At 39.5% G+C, this 18189-nt stretch overlaps 1 protein-coding gene across 4 annotated transcripts in view; it reads left to right on the forward strand.

The window, feature by feature from the left end:
* CCDC85A (coiled-coil domain containing 85A) overlaps positions 1–18189 on the forward strand; it is a 179808-nt gene that overhangs the window by 89909 nt on the left and 71710 nt on the right. The window lies entirely within an intron of this gene.

The following is an 18189-nucleotide window of genomic DNA, read 5'->3' on the forward strand; positions in this document are numbered from 1 at the left end:
GCCAACTTCCCACAAGCAATGGTGAAGGTCTCAAATTGCCCAGATAAGTTGCTCCTGCCATTTTTTTTTCTCCTGAGGAGACTACAGTGGGGTATAAGATCACAGGTATCTCTTACTAAATAGCATTCCTGCCTTCCTGTACTACCTTATCTGGAACTCCCACCTCTTCCAATTTAATGAGCCGTGTGTGTTGGGATTATAACAGCAACTGGGACTGCTGACACTGGTGTTTCTAAGTGATGTTGTGGTCATGCGACATCACACAAAACAACCATGTCATTTAATGACAGCAATCCTGGTCTGATAGTCCGGTTATTTCCATCATATTTTCAAACTTTGGTAACATTAAAAATGAAATGAAAGAAAAATCCATTTGCCCTGTAACTGTTAAAGTTCTTATACATAAAAAAGTCAAGTGAAGCTTTCTTATCTATTAAAGCCAATATAAATAAAAGTACTAGTTCTAACTGGACTGTGTTCACTGTAATATATATTATTTCAGATAGGTGGTTTACTTAAGTGTACAGCAGGGTTGGGGCCATCCAGATCTTTGGGGGAGGGAATGCTGTTCAGCAAGGGAGGCACTGACAGAGTATGAGGTATTATCAGTAGGAGCCTAATTCTGTCAAATTTACCTATCCTACTATCAACCTACTGCAGTCTATTCCAATTTCATATTTTGAAGTAAGTGCAAACAGTTTGTGCAATAACTTACTTTACTTTAACACTATTGTTAGTTCCTTCTGTACAATGAAACATCTCCACTGGGAGATATCCAGCCACATTAAATTAATTTTTACATCTTGTCAGGAAAAGCTGAGCAAAATTGAATTAACCAACCAGACAATCCATCAATAAACTCTTTGGCGGCATTCCATTAGGAAACAAAAAAGGTTGGAAATCCCCAGGGCTATTACATTTCTGCTAAAATGACACCAGCAAATTCATCTCCAGGAAAAGAACAGTGAAATTATTTTTTAAAACTCAGCAATCTTAAATTGTCACTTACTATCTATGATAGCAACAAAGTTAAGACACATATAAACAAGTCCAATTCATCCTTTGCATAGAATTATAAAGCATTAGATTGAAAGAGACTTTGGGGTTTATATAGTCCAAGTCCTTGCTCAAAAAAGCTGCTATTTAGAATGTCTCTATAGAAACTCTGATAGAGGGTCATCCAGCTTCTGCATAAATGAGAAGTGTGAAGAAGAATCCACCACCTTTTACTATATATTCTTCTATAGTCAAATTGTTCATATATTCACAAATATTTGCTTTCCTGCAAATTCTTATCTGAGTCCTTCCATCTGGAGCAAAAGAGAGTAAGTCTACTCCATTATTTTGTAAAACAATCATATATTAAAAAGTATTGTCATGTTAATCTTCACATTCAATTCTTTTAAGTGAACTTTATATAATTGTTCTCCAGGTTTCATTATACTGGCATCTTTCTCTGGACAGCTTCCTATTTCTTGATACCTTCTTTAATTTGTGTCCCACCAAAATAAATGCAAGCCCTATATCCATGGATAGACAGGCAAGCTGGTACCCTCTAAATATTTTTTACTATAAATCATTGACCATACTTATCGGACTGATGAGAGTTATTCCAGAATAAATAATACAATACAATACAATACAATACAATACAATACAATACAATACAATACAATACAATACAATACAATACAATACAATACAATACAATATTAATATTAATAATCTAGGTTGCCTGTGTTGCCTGTTTATGTATGTTTTAATTGTTTTAATTAATGTTGGGATTTCATAAGTCACCTAGAATCTAATGGATGGGTGACCATAATAAATTTAAGAGTAGTTTTTCATCACTTTCCTCTACAGTGGTAAGAGGTATCCCTTACTGTCCCTAAGCAGTAAGCCTTCTTAGTCACAAAAGCACAGTAATACACTGTTAGATGGAATCTTCATCAGTATTATACATGGACTGTAGCAGCAAACCCTAATCTGTCACTGATAAAAAATGTTAGCTATCATCTGCAGCTGCTTATCCTAGTCCATGATGCAGAGATACATAGTGTGATAGTTAAAATTAGGACTAGAAGCAGTGAGACCCTGGTTGTCATCCATCCTCTGCTGTGGAAACTCATCAGGTGACTTTGGGCCAGTCATTTTCTTTCAGCTCAATTTTCTTCACAGGGCTGTTAATGGAAGGAAAAATAGGAGCATTATATACTGTCTTGAGTTGCTTTGAACTGCAAGATGGGTGGCAAATAAATTTGATAAATATGCGCCACTTTGAATTTCTTTATAGTTTATATGTCTAGTAAATTAAATCAATACATTTTCTGTATATATTTCCTATAATGTTCATTGAGAATATTTCTTTAATTATTTTCACATTTTTGAACCACCCTATCTCCCTCAGGAAGGGACCCTGGGTGGTATACAATAAAATGTTAAAATATTAAAAAAGCATATCAAAATAAAAAAATAGGAAATGTAGAATTTAAAAGGAGGCAAGGATGATTAAAATCTGTTAAAAAATAGCTAAAAAGGCAAAGGAGGGGAGCTCAGGGGATCCTGCAGCCATGGGACTGGTTGGTGCCCTGAGAGACCACAGAGCCATATTTTAACTTCTTCTCAAAAGGCTAGGAAGTGGGGGCTTGTCTTATCTCTAGGGGGAGAATAATCCAGAGGGTGGGGGCAATGACAGAGGAGGCTCTCTTCCTAGGTTCTGTCAGTGGGAATTCTTTAACAGATGGGGTGTGCAACATACTTCCCTGTTTGACCAAGTGGAATGGGCCAACATAATGGGACAAAGATGCTTCTATAGCTAGCTTGACCCCATGCCATGTAGGGCTTTATAGGTCACAACCAGTACCTGGAATTCGACCCAGAACCAAACTGATACACAATGCGGCTTGCAGAGCAGAAGTGTTCCATATGCCCTTCTTTGGGTACCCAGAATTTGTCACACAGCGGCATTCTACATCAGCTGAAGCTTCAGAGGATACCTTTCAAGGGCAGCCCGATGTACAGCATGTTGTAATATTGATGAATGAAGAGTCTTTTTGTTGGAAAAATGCAAATTAGGCAGATTTGGATTAAGATAATGAAGTAAACTAATTTCTTCCTACTTAAAATGACCAGTAGAACAACCAGTCCTGAACCTCTCACATTAATACAGTTAATGTTTTAATATCTTAAAATATGATGCTTGAAAACTTGTATGTGTAAAACAATACTGTATGCAAGAAAGAATCTAGAAACAGAGTGTTAACTCCTTAAATATTCATTATTGGATGCATGTAATATTTCTGCTTGCCAGATTCCTCATTACACAACCCCTTCAGTTAGTAGGATGCAAAGAGTATAACTTCTGGTCCTCAGCTGAATAATCAGAGATGCTTGATAACTTATTATTGGGCTCCATATACTCATTTTACTTACAGAAACAGGAGGAAAGGGGTGGTGGTGTTCTAATGAACTTTCAATGTTGTGATGCAATTCAGAAATCAAGTATCCTACTTTATTTAAAATTCTCAGGGTTCTGTTGCAGTTGTCATGGTAATAGCATGCAAATTCCCCCCCCCCCCAAAGTGCCATATGTGTCTCAGCAAATGATCATTCTTTGAATCAACATGTTGGATCTCTTCAATAAACTCCTGTTTGGGTTATATGCTGTAGCTGCATTCTTTCTTTCAAATATAGTCACAGTTTTCTTAAATAAGCTTGCTAGTCTATAAATTCTTGAAGAAGTCATTTTGAAGACTGTATGCAGTAGATTAAAAAGAATATCCTGTGATAAAAATCTAGGAGAATTAAAATTATTCGGGAATTCTACTGTGGTTTTTACATCACTTTTCCTTTACACTGCAGTTGTTAATTGGGGGTATCATCATTTTTTAAAAGCCGATCAGAATTGTTCAGATAAAGTGAGAATGCTCTCAAAATTAGTTTCTACTATATTTGGGGATGCTTGTGCAGGCAAAGCAGGAGCAAAGTCAGTGAGTTTTGAGAAATGGCTAAATCTGTGGGTCTAGCTGTCTGTCAGAGCCATCCACCTAGCACAGCAAGGATTTGGGGGCAGATGGTTTCTCACTGGCTGGTCTCTTTTGATGAAGCAAGTATATCTGGTATTGCTGTGATATGTGTAGATGTACACATGAATAAAATGTTGCTTTTATCCATTATTTTAAATTTCTAACTTTTCAAAATAGAAAATATTTTGTTGGGTAGCAACAAAAGAATAAATAGCTACTATGCCAGGAATACAGATACAGTGATATATATATTTGTTTGCAAATCTTAACTGCAATGAATTCATTAGTTTTATTTATGAAGTGTAACACAAATTCATTTTCATTTTATTGCTTGTGCTATTACAAAGTTTGGAACTCCTGCTTTATAGAGATTACCTAGAAATTAGACTTGAGCGGTCTGCTAAGTGGTTGTATAATTTTACAGTGAGTTAGTAGACTCAGAATGGCTGGGCATGAGTAAAACAGTCATAATCTGTTGTACTCAGTTCTCTTGTTCATCCTATCAGTTCATTGGAAGTAATATCTACATGAATTTGAGTCTGTTTTTAAAATCCACATGAAAATTCTTACATGTTTTTCTGTACATTTCTTGTGACAAATATTTTGGTTTTGCAGCTTTCCTGATAAACATATCTTTCTAATTAGCTTTCATATTATAAAACACTTCTGAATGTTGTTTTCACCCAGCATATGCTTTCTTTGTTATATTTTCTAACAAAATTGCATTGTATGTTCATAAAAATGAAAATATTGCTTGATGATTATGTTTTGCTTTATTTGTATATTAAGGAAATATATAAATATCAATTTATATGCAAACAAATGCATTTCTCCTCATCCCTAAAACAGGAATAACTAATTGGCCAAAATAGCTTTTATGCTTCTGATACAATTATTCTCTGAGGTAGAAGAAGGGGGTTGAAGTGTTCTGCCATGCTAGGTTCCAGGCACAAACTAAAAAGAGTAGCAGCAGCAACACTTTATTGTGACTGCTAATAATCCCTCAAGCTTTTAAGAATGGGAATATTTTAGTTTTCAAGTAGTACATTGCAAACAAAAGTATATGATATCATCAAGAGAGTAAAAGAATTGAAATGGAAATGGGCTGGTCACATAGCAAGAAGAACTGATGGCAGGTGGACCAAGGCAGTCATAGAATGGATCCCACTTGATAAAAAAGCGTCCATGAAAGAGACCTAAAACAAGATGGATCGATGACATCAACAAGTATTGTGGGCCCAATTGGCAAAAGAAAGCTCAGGACTGTATTGATTGGAAACATGCAGAAGAGGCCTTCATCCTGCAGGCGATAGACAATGGCTAAAAATGATGATGATGATTGCAAGTAAGTCTAATTATCCCAGTATGAAATTGGCAACTTTGAACAATGTTTTAATTCATGCGAGACTTAAAGAAAAATAGGGATGCTTCTGATTAAAATGTTATTGAGCCATATCTAGGATATTTCTTTCTACCCCATCATTAATCCATTTTTTCTGATACTCTCCCAACCATGAGTCAGAATCTCTTAGCCACTGAAAATACTTACTTTTCATTAGCTGTTTTTTTAATCTTCCTCTCTAAAGTTGTTTCTGCAACTTGCCTTCTTATGTGCAGTTATTCACTAAAGAATTAATTTGTTACCTTGGTTAAGCTTGTGGGAGGTTCTCCTATAATCCCCATTATAATTCAGGTAGTCCTCAATTTATAAACATTCATTCAGCGACTATTGAAAGTTACTGAGGTACTGAACAAAGGGATTTACTACTGTCCTTGAAGTTAGACTGGTGTAATGGACCCCATGGTCATGTGACCAAAATTTGAGTGTTTGGGTTGCTTCAACCTGCCTGTCTTCCCCCCATCAATGCCCTTTTGGCCCTCTGCAATCCTAACTGACCTTACCAGTCTTTTTGTTCTCACTGCTGCCAAAGCATGGCTGGCTGTAGGCCACACAAAGGTTTCTTCCCAAGGTCGCACGCAGTGATTTCCTTGGGAGACCTGGTGATGATGACCAGGGATTGCTTCTTGTCAGCAAGAAGACAGCAAATGTTGGCCAGGGCAGCAGAGCAAGGGTAGCTGGGCCTGGACTGGAGAAGCTAAATTTTCCCAAAATGGCTATGGGTTTCTGCTATGCTGCTGAAGTACTTGGGGCTTCTCAGGGTGCTGTGACTTGCACTATGCTGCTGGTGTGGCTAAGGCTTCCAGATTCAACTGTAGCTCAAAGTCTTCTTATAGCCTTAGGGCTTTGGTGCACCAAGAAGCCTCTGAGCCCCAATATGGCAAACACCAGGCAGTTCTGTGCTGCTTGCTATCCTGCAAGACAGAATGCAGAATGGCCAAAAAGGTAGAGATGGGTGGCAGGAGGAGATAGGCGAGTGGAGAAAGTTGAAGAAGAGGCAATCCCTTGCAGTACTCTACAGAGTCTAGAATGTCAGCCCTCCTAAGTAACAGACAGGAACACAACTAGATGTACTAATTCTACTTTATAGTAGAGCAGGAATGTCAAACTTGCAATGTCACATGATGTGTTGCAACGTATTGTGACTTTTTTTGCCATTGCCGGCAACGGGGTGGGCGCAGTTTTGCTATGATGCATCTGGCCCATGGGCCGGCAGTTTGAACCCCTGTACTAGAGAATCTTGCAAGTCTGCGAGTACTCACTTTCCACCTGCCACTTTCAATTGCTTGATTCATTAGGGCAGGTCCTTCCTAGGTTTTTGTCATTGATTGTTAAACTACTAGGGCTCCTGCTTCTCTTGTCTGATTGTTTCCTAGGCAGCATCACTTCCCGTTCCTCCCCAAACTCATTCACTTATTCAATTACAGGGAGGCACCACGCCCAGAATAGCTTGGCTTGGGTCCTCACCTAACGACCTTTGGAATTCAGTTTAATGATGGGAATGGGGAGCACAGAGATTGCTGTTACTAAGAGATGTTATACTTTATGACTGCATTGCTTAGTGATGGATGTTCTGGTCCCTATTGTGGGCCTAGATTGAGGGTTTCCTATACAGGTGACTTCAATAGTAACAGTTGTAATAGGGCTGCCTTACCTAATACATCAGAATTCGGCACCTGAATGCCTTTCTTAAACAAAGGAGCTGGCTATTGAATAGTACAAATGAGCGAAATAAAGAAATCTCTTCTAGTTTCAAGGTTAGGCAGAGTTGCTGTTCTTCATTTTTCTCCACTAGAGAAAATGTTTGGTGCTAATGTGCACCAAGATGGCTATGAGCCAGTGAGTTTGTTGCTTGGCAACGACCATGCACTTTTGCCCCTCTTTTGCCCCTCCTGTTTGCTTCCATAGAATAGGCCCCAAGCCACTCCTTTGGGAAAACTGAGATCCAGGTGGTTGATCAAATTAAAATCTCATTAAAGACTCAGATTTTAAATCTGAAAATGTCTGATTAAAGAATTAATTGATTAAGCATAGCGATTAATCAATAAATCCTTTCAAGCCTGCTTGTTTTCCAGCAAATTACCACAGAGTGTTGGCAGAGAGATGATAAAGCTGGGTTAAATGTAATTGGTCATGTTTCAGTGCAAGCAAGTAACCTTTTAAGGTTTCCCACAGTGCTTTAAAGCTTTTGGGTAAGGCGAATGCTTCCCTTCTCATTCGATAACAAATTGGCTGTTTCTGCTGCTTGAAATTAGAATAAGCAAGAGGTGCTTTCCTTACTTGCAAAATCCGACCTTTTGCTATCTGATGCAGAACAGCCAAATATGTTTCCTTCCAAATCAGGATGAAGAAGCACCCAAGACCTCTCAAATTTGCAACCTGAGACAAAGAATCCCCAAAGTGCCTTTTCCTACAACAGTAGGTAACAAAAGAAGAGACTATTTGTAGCTCAGGGGTCTTGAACTGTGGGGTCCTTGGTGCTCTCTGATTGTTTTTGATTGTTTTCTTGCATACATTTCATTACCAAACTAGGTAACATCACCAGTGTAAGAAGGGAGTTGGGTTTGCTCTCTACAATAAATAGCAGTTTGCCTTCCCTTTGATGATATCCAATATCAGCTTCCCAAGCTGATGATCATAATCATTTTACTGGTATTGCTAGTCTTTATTGTGTTCTTAAAAATCTCCATTGGAACAAACTTGCCAATTTGTTTTGCAAGAAATCATCAGGCAAGGTTAGATTTTAACAAAGATGGCATGAGATCAATTTTTATAGTACCTTTCTTCATGTTTAAATGGTTTAACCACAGAATGAAAGGAAGTTTAATAAAGAGAAAAAGTTGGGGAAAACCCCTGAATTTTCTTGAATTAAAGGTGCATATGGAAACCCCCAAATCTGCTTCAACAAAAATAACAGCAAGAAAAAGTTCAGAAGTTGATTGTTATTGTTAACTAAAATACAGAGAGTCCTCAACTTACAACCACATAATTGGGACCAAAGTTTCAGCTACTAAACAATGCGGTCATTAAGCAAGTCATTACAGGGCTGGACCCAATCTTTACAACCATTAACCATAGTCAGTAAGGGAATCACTTGGCCATTAAATGAATCCAGCTTCCCCAATTGACTATGCATGTCGGAAGGTGACTGGAAAGGTCTGAAATTGTGATTACATATTGCAGGTCATAATTCCTTTTTCTAAAGCTGTCATGAACTTGAACCATTATTAAATGAACAGTCATAAGTCAAGGATTACCTGTATAATTTGCAGTATTTCATTTTGGATTCTATCTTGATTTGTAGCTGAGGGTATATATACTTAAAATGAGAAACAATATGAAAATCCCAGAAATTTTTCAATGTGGCATTTCTTTCCAGAAATGTAATAACACAAAAATACTTAACATTAATATTATTCCATGTTTTTTGCAATTAAATTTGTGCAATTTAGTAACTGAAGTGTTAGAATAGCTCTTGGAAAATCATATTTCAAATCCTGTTCAGTAAAGAAACTGAACAGGTAAGTTCAGGTTAGTTATTTACTCAGCCTAGCACAGCTCACACATTAGAGTTTAAGTATGCAAAACTAAGATAGATCAGGAAAATAAAATAGTCATTGAAGGAGATTGAGGTGTAACAATGATAAGACTTGTAATTGACATTTGCCACAGGCATCACCATTTAGAGAATGTAGTTCCTAATGAATTTACAGCTTTTTTCCCCCTTATTTTGATCCTTCTGTTCCTGACTTTTCAAGTGCCCAAAAGAATAAAGAAAATATAAAAGCAACATTATTCAATATCTCTCCTCCTTAATATCTCAGTGGAATGAAGAGATCTGGAAACTCATCTCTTTTTCTTCTTTTCTTTACAGTCAGTTGAGGTACTTGATATTTTGAGGTGGTGCCTGGAAGCAATAATGGATAAGATGAGACCTACTAAAGCAAGAATTAAGCCAGACAAAGTGGAGGGTATTGTTTGTAGTAGGCTCATCTCAACCTGTTTTGGAGAGAGATTGTACTTTGAATCCTGCATTATCACAGAAGTTTCAGATGGGATCAGTGCTGTAATTATTACTTTTATTTATTAGATTTAAGATAGCTGCTCACTCCACTTACAGAATATAGTTAACCAGTGCTTTTTATCTTAAAAAAAAAGGTGCCGAAACGCAGAGGTGCTGTCACTGGGAGCGATGCTGGTGTCTTGCTACGATGTTGCCGCCTGTCCTTTGCACCCTCGCCCCTGCGGCTCGAAGCCACATGCCACGGGGATTCCCCTCCCCACAGCCACCATGGGGATTCCCCTTCCCGCAGTTGTCACGCCGCAGCCCGTGCTGAGCCCCCACTCAGAGCTGCTCCAACCTCCGACCTAGAGCTGTGTTCCTCGTGGCAGTGGTCTCCGGTGCCAAACAGCTGATGGCCTCTGGCACCAGCACTTGTTCACTTACTGCCCCATCACTTCCAAATGTAGTAAGTAAGTGAGTGAGCAAGCAAGTGGCGTTTGGAAGCGTTTGAAAGTGAGTGAGTGAATGACCGAATGGCATTTGGAAGCAATGGGGCAGTAAGTGAGTGAGTGAATGAGCAAATGGCATTTGGAAGTGACGGGGCAGTAAGTGAGCGAGCGAGCAAGAGGCCTTTGAAAGAGATGGAGTGAGTGAGGGAGAGACTGAACGAGGTGCCTTTGAAAGGGACGGAGGAGTGAGTGAGAGTGACTGGAGGCTTTTGTGAGCAAAGTGTGAGTGAATGGGGGGCTTTTGTGAGTGAAGGGTGAGAGAAAAAGGGAAAAGTGATGGGGAGAAGGGAAAAAGAAAAGGCACTGACTTCTGACTTCCTCTGTTACAGGAGTAGAAGGAAGCATTAACATTGAACCTTAACTTTTTGCTTTTCTATAATATTATAAACTAGCAATTTCTATCACAATAAATGAATCTAACCAATGAAACCCAAAATACCCCCCCCTTTTTTAGTCATCAAGTTTTTGACACCTTGTTAAGCACTGGTGGTGCTTGAATATTGTCCTGTTCTAAAAGTGGTACAATTTCTGAAAAGGCTGAAAAGCCCTGGTGTAAATGCAGCCTAAATTGTTTATTGCCATCCTATTTGCAAATAATATTTTACTTACCTAGTTGAGATGGTGTAGTTGGGCAGCAGGGAGGGGTGCAAAGTTCCTGCCTTCACTACAGACAACTTGCCTGTGCAACATTTGCTGGCTGGGTCTTTTGGCGCGCTCAGCAGCAATTCCTATTGGCTTTCGAAAGCCAATAGGCCAGGTGTAGGCAACCTTGGCTCTTTTATGACTTATGGACTTCAACTCCCAGAAGATGTTACATAACATAACATCAACTGGAAGATGTTAAACTGTCCTTCTGTTTCTTTCCTTCCCAAAAATTGTGTTAATAAGCTCTGCTCATCAGCTTGTCCTGGATTGTTTTGCCGCAAAATGGAATGGTTTGCAAGTTGCAGTTGAGACAGCCCATCTCATTTTAGATATATCACATATAATTGAAGATTGTAATTAGTTGCGTGTGCACGTTCAGCAAGTGTGATGTATTTCTGCTGGCATTTCTAGGCCTCTTTCCAACCACATCCAGAAAAATTTGTAACAAACATTGGAATTCTCAAGGCCATGTTTGGTATTTTCCAGCAATCTGTTACTGGAAGGAAAAAGCAACCCCTGCTGCGTTACTGATCCCAGAGAAGCATTTGCATGTATGCAGGTATCCTTAGGGTGCCATAGTTATGGATGAGAAATATTGGTTGCAAAATTGGCATTTCTGGATGTAATACAGATATTTTGGACTTATTTTTGTTTCTTTGCATGTTTGATATTTTTAAAAAGACATATGCTACTGACTACGCTTATGCACATATGTAACATCTTTTGCTAGGATACATGACCACTGCTTGTCCAGAATGTGAAAAGTGAAAGATTGTGACTAAACACAATTTTAATGTACCAATAATACTACCAGAAATTATTTTAGCCTTTTAAATAAATGTTGTTATTAACGTTAAGCTCATCATGGAAAACATTGTATATTGTTATGTATATACTAGGTTAATTATTTAAAGACTGAAGTACAACATAACTAGATTCTAAATAATTTAACTTTCAAAACACACAACAGTCCAAACAGTAAAAGTAAAGTCCAAATTAAGAATATTTCATTCTTAAGAGTTGTTTAATTTAAAGTGGTTTAGTTGTAATAGATGGTTATAGATTCAAAATAGTTTTCAAGTGTATTTACAAAAGATACTATTTTTTTCTAGCATCAGCTAAATTAAACATATTACATTGAGAAAAATGTTTCTCATTTCTTTCCTGTTACCTTTATTGATTTCATTGCAGAGATGTTAACATAGGAAATAGATTATTTTGTTATCTAATTTTACCTTCCAAAAGACAGAAGCAGATGAAAAATGTGAGGTTCTTTCCTGTTGGCATTTTTGAATTAGCTGTTTTAGATTCTAAAAGTTTAGTTCCTAAAGAAGTAACCTTGTAAATAATTTTAATGTCCTCCTCTAGTGCAGGGTAGGCAACCTTGGCTCTTTTATGACTCAAGGACTTTAACTCCCAGAATTCCTGAGCCAGCATGGCTCAGCTTGGAAACCTCTCTCTTTCCCCTCAGAGTGGCTGGCTCAGGATTTCTGGGAGATGAAGTCCATGTGTCATAAAAAAGAGCCAAGATTGCCTACTCCTGCAATAGGCTTTCAAAAGCCAATAGGGGGAGCTTTTTTTTGCAAAAAAAAAAAAAGGTGCCGGAATGCCGTTCTGAGCGTTCTATGAGAAAAAAAGCCCTGTAGTTAACAATTAAACAATTAAAAAACAAAGCAAGACAACCTGGACTAAAAATAACCATTAAAATCAAGGAAGATAGGCCCCTCCCCTCCAACACATTAACTCCAGGCCTGGGATCAAAGGCAATTTATAAGGGCTTTTCAGAACACCTTGAGACAGGGCACTGTCTGTATCTCTGGGAGGGATGCAATTCCAGAAGATGAGGGCCATGACAAACAAGGCATGCTTCCTATATCCCTTAAGGTGACCACATTCACAACAATAGAATGGACCTGGGACTCATTCACTCATTCAGAAAATACTGGGCAGGCAAAAACAAAGGAGCAGAGGTTGAGTAACCAGGTCATATACCGTAAAGGGCTTTAAAGATAAGAACCAGCACTTTGAATTGCATCCCGAAAGCAACTGGCAAATGCAGCTATCATATAAAACATGGGCGTAACAAAAACTTCCTGTCAGTACTCACACAACTGTATTTTGACCCAGCTATAGCAGTCAATCTGCTGGCCCGTGGACCGGATGTGTCATGCCAAAACCGTGCCCACCCCATTGCTGGCAGTGGAAAAAAAGTCATGATAAGTCTTGACACATCACTTGATGTTGCGAGTTTGACACCCCTGAGCTATAGCATTCTTTACACTAGCATACCAACTAGTGAATAGACAATATCTGTAACTAATTACCTGCTAACTCTTGATTTTGAATTCTTTCTCTCCAAAAAGGCCCAAGATAAACAACAAAATTGTTAAAAGATTTGGCAAATGTAGTTATATAGTGCCAGCAGTTTGCAGTCTTCACTGTTTGATAGTCCAGTTCACTCAGTACTACTGAATGGATATAATTATTCCTCTGCCATTGCTTCCAATTGAAGAAAAATACAAAAAGAAAGAAACCAACAGCAACAAAACCTTCTAGGAGGAGATAGAGGCACAGATGTGTCTCTTCTGATATTTTTACACAATAGCCTGACGTGGCATAGGATATTATGATGCCAGAGACCTTCTAGACAAGATTTTGTGTTACTTTGTCCATAATTGTGTATATAATGGAAGCTTTTTCTTTCTCTCTCTCTCATCTGCCTATCTACCTGAAGATTAGTCTTTTTCTTTTGATCTGTTTAATTTATGTTCATTGTGTAGTTTTAGATAATGTAGTTTTATTCTCCACTGCTTCAAATCCAGAAAACAGATTGTTAATGGGTAATAAAAAAATAAATATGCATACAATGCCAACTACTTGGTTGTGCTGTTCAGTGTATGCTGTTCATATCTACATCTTACATCCTGCCACTATATGTTTGACTGATTCCTCAGGCCTCTCTGCATAGGCTGCAGAGAGGAGGTGGCCATGGTAATTCCACTCTTGAACTTGTATCTATATCCAGTCTTCGTGATTATCTGGCTGAGAGGGTTCAAGCCTGTACAGAATAGCAGGACGGTGCATCATCACCTTGGTATATGCCACATATGAAGACTATGTGTGAGCTGTTTTGAGTTGACTTCCAGTGTTATCTTCCATGGTCCCACTGAGTTCTTGAGGAAGGCCCTCAATGTTTTATTGACTTTGTATAGCACCAGGCATTCATAAATCCACAGATGTGTGTGACATTGAGCCATAGGCCTTCCTGGAAAATAGGATATTTAGCTTCTTGGCTTCTGCTTCTCTAGTGTATCTCCCTGATCTGGTCGCCAGTGCTTTGAGCCTTTGTTTAGCAGTCTCTAGGGCTTCAAATGCAGTCAGGGCTTTGTATTTTTTTTCAATAACTGAGTTTTATCCCTAATTTTTACATCCCTGAAGATTACCCCTCATCTTCACACCCTTCTGTAATTCCACCAGCTGACTAACCTCTCACCAAGTTTTCTTGATCTTAGCCTCTAACCTCATTTTCCAGGGAGAGTATGTATTAATTACTGTTCTTCTTGTAGGATCTCCAGGACTACAATGACTGTAGTGCATACCACTGCTTTGAGTTATGACAGTAGTAGGAATTGCTGTGAGGGCATTATTGGTATATTCCAGCATACTGTCTGATGGTAGTTCTCCACTGAACCTACAGTAACCAGGGTTGACTGTACTAGTTAATCTATGATCTTTTGCATCATATCTGCAACTGTACATGGAGGGGGTGCTAGTGAAAGTCCAGATTCAGCTGTCGGTTGTACATCGGTTCTTCTTTCAGATCTTCTTGAGCATGGGATATAATGTGCAGTTGGTCTATATCTAGTTGTGAGAGCAGTTTCCTCTTCACTATGCTGAAGCTTTGGATAATTAGCTGTTTCTCAGTTAGTGATAAGAAACAGGTTGTTAGCCTCAGATGTAAGTCTTCTGTTCATCCATAGTTCCCTTATATGTTTCATATATCCCCTCTTTTTAGTCCTACTGTTGTAATATCATTCCATCAATTCCAGGTTCTCTTGTGTTGTGTTGGTTTGTTCCAGTAGCTTACTTATCATCAGATTGTCCTGGTTTTCCAACATCTGACATAGAGCTTGTTAATATAGGTGATGTCCAAACTGGCATCACATTCCTAGTTTGTGTTACTCTCAGATTTTGAGGTACCCTTGTAAAATGTTAGGGAGTCTTTGACTAGGGACTTCTATTGACACAGTCTCTGTTGTCAAAGGCATCACTCTAACAATTATGGTATTCAGCCATTTATATGGTAACTAAAGCTTGATACTAGCTATGAAAGCATACACTAGTATATCGACCAAGATTTTGTCACTAGTTTTTTAAAATTTCCATTAAGCCACAATGGAGAATATTTTCTGAAGGACAGATTGATGGAGTACAATAAGCTACTAATTTAATGGGACCTCCCTCCAAAAACTCCTTGAGTCCAATTTCCTTCATGCAGGTGTCCAAATTAAAACCTCCCAAATAAATTATCCTTCTATGAACATATTGAGTTATTAAAATAACATTGGAGGAGGTTTATTTGGAATACTTATATAGTATTAGTGATAGAGTGGGGATCTCATTTTTTTCTCAGCGTTTTAAATATATATGTAAAAGCTATATGCTTCACTGACACTTGAAATGGTGGGCTATGGGCTATGTTTGCCTCAAGATCTAGCTGTATTCCCTGCACTGCTTGCAAGGTGCAATGAAAAAAGAAAACTGTCTCTCTACATTAGTTCCTGTCAAACTCCATGGGTGTATTTGCTAAGAGAGATAAAGAGCTGCCATCCATGGATTTAGCGACAATAACTTATGCTTGTAGAAAAAAAAGTTAAGTAGAATTCCTCAGAGCTATAAAATATCATTAAAGGCTATTTAAATATCTAACAGCAATGAAGGAGCTGAAGTTTATATTGGTTTTCAAAGATGATAGGCAGAGGCTGTGAGATGAAGATTTATTCTTTAATTCTAGCCAAAAGAAAATCTTTGTATCTTGAGCAAAAAAACAGATGACTGATGAAAAAATTGACCTTATTTGACTTCCAGATGGACTACTTTATCCTTTATGTGGACAATGAAGATTCACAAATTTTACTTGCCAATTGTCGATTCTGATACCTATATGTTTTGGTTGAGACTCAAGGCACATTGATTAAATTGTAATCCCTGAGTTCATTAGGTGATGACATGATTTGATTTCATGTGTTATTTTCAGCATGGCTTGGAAAGACCTGCCAGATGCTTGTGCCTTTTCTTCTCATGGGAAGATTTGATTTAGAATAATAGAGTACCATTTTTACCCTTGGGTCCAATAGAATAGCCAAAAAAAGTGGATCTTTGTTGATGAGAAAAAGTTGATGTATTTGGATGTAATGTCGTTTTGATGTCCATATATTATCTTATCTTAAGCATTTCAGTCCATGTTCTTTTTGTATCAGGATTGGTCAAGGTTGATCAAGATTACAAATCGCATTAATGATTAAATGTAGTGCGGATACAGAGGCAATGGAACCTGGATTCTGATTTGATTGCAAGGGGAAGAGACAACAATGTACCAGTGAAAGACGAAGCAATCAAGGATGTGCTTACCAGAAAACAAATAGCTCACCTATTTGTCCTGGTAGATTACTTTTTTAACATTCTAAAGCCTGACATTTCCTGGGCAAGAAAGGCTGTCCCTAAAGACTTGAAAAGCAAGAAGCATATTGAAGAGGCTTTACTTTATGGGGGATTTATGCTTTCAAACATTAAGTAAATTATTTCTCTCATATGTTCTTGTCTGCCTTTTGGATAGTGCAATTTTAGACTTCTCCTGGGAGGGAGTAAGGAGGAGGAACTCCAAGGCAAAACTATGGACCCTGATAATTATTGGAAGTTAGGGATTAGCTCTTGATTAGCTCTTGAGCAGGGGGCTGAACTAGAAGACCTCCAAGGTTCTGTTCTACTCTACTCTACTCTATTCTACTCTACTCTACTCTACTCTACTCTACTCTACTCTACTCCTTTCCATTCCATTCTTAATTAAACAATAATAAGAAAAGTACAAGACATACTTTCTAATAACATAATATTAGAATCAGTAGATTCAGGACATATACCAGGTGGTATCTTATACACCACACATAATTAAGCTGAGGAATTTACAATAACAAAATTAGTTGATTATAGCTCATATACATGATTTGAAGTAAAAAACAAAGATTGATGGCAGATTTGCAAAGCTGTATATAGAGGAAATACACTTGTTGGCTTATAGTCCTGGGTGACTTCAATCTGCCGTCACTGGGAGGGTCGTCGGAGTTGGCTCGGGAGTTCATGGCTTCCATGACAGCCATGGGCCTGACCCAGGTTATTGAGGGCCCGACTCATGAGGGGGATCATACTCTCGACCTGGTGTTCCTGTCTGGACAGTGGTTGGACGATCTGGGAGGGGGTTCCCCGTCCATCACCCCTCTGTCATGGTCAGATCACCACCTCCTGAGGCTGGTTTTCCGTCATGCCACCCCCCGCCGCTGGGCGGCGGAACCGTCCAGGTGGTTCCGCCCCAGGCGCCTAATGGACCCGGATCGGTTCCAGAGGGCGCTTGGGCCTATACCTATCACCCTTACCCACAGCCCAGTCGATGCTCTGGTGGAGGCCTGGGAAACGGCTGCCACCAGGGCACTTGACTGCGTTGTACCCATGCGACCTCTGACCCGGCGCAGATCCCTTTGGGCCCCATGGTTCTCTGTGGAGCTCCGGGAGATGAAGCGTCGGAGACGAGGTCTAGAGAGCGGTTGGAGATCCAGCCGATCCGAATCCGACCGATTGCAGTTAAGAACCTTTATAAGGTCTTATCTTGCGGCGATAAGGACGGCGAAGTCTAACTACTTTGCCGCCCTTGTCGCATCTGCAGATAATCGCCCGGCCGCCCTGTTTAGGGTGACTCGCTCCCTCCTTAACCAGGAGGTGAGAGAGGATCCCTTGCAGGGACGAGCCGAGGAGTTTAGTCATCATCTGGCGGACAAAATCGCTCGGATCCGGACCGGTCTGGACTCTGACTGGGCAGAGTCTGACGTGGAGGAATCAGGCGGTCTTGAGCATGTTATCTGGACTGAGTTCGACCCTGTTTCCCCTGATGATGTGGACAGGATCATGGGGAGACTGAGCACCACCACCTGTTTGTTGGATCCGTGCCCCTCCTGGCTAGCTTATGCGGCTCGGGAGGGAACACGAGGCTGGTTCCATGCAGTAATAACTGCTTCTTTGAAGGAGGGTGTCTTCCCTGCCGCCTTGAAGGAGGCGGTGGTGAGGCCCCTTCTCAAGAAGCCTGCTTTGGACCCGGCTGTTTTAAACAACTATCGTCCAGTCTCCAACCTTCGCTTTCTGGCGAAGGTTGTTGAGAGTGTGGTGGCGCATCAGCTCCCTCTGTTCCTGGAGGAAACTGATTATCTGGACCCGTACCAATCGGGCTTCAGGCCCGGACACAGCACGGAGACGGCATTGGTCGCGCTGGTGAATGATCTCTGGAGGGCTAGGGACAGGGGTTGCTCCTCTGTCCTGGTCCTATTAGATCTCTCAGCGGCT

The sequence above is a fragment of the Vipera berus genome (genome assembly GCF_964194415.1).
Source record: "Vipera berus genome assembly, chromosome: 1".
NCBI lineage: Eukaryota > Metazoa > Chordata > Lepidosauria > Squamata > Viperidae > Vipera > Vipera berus.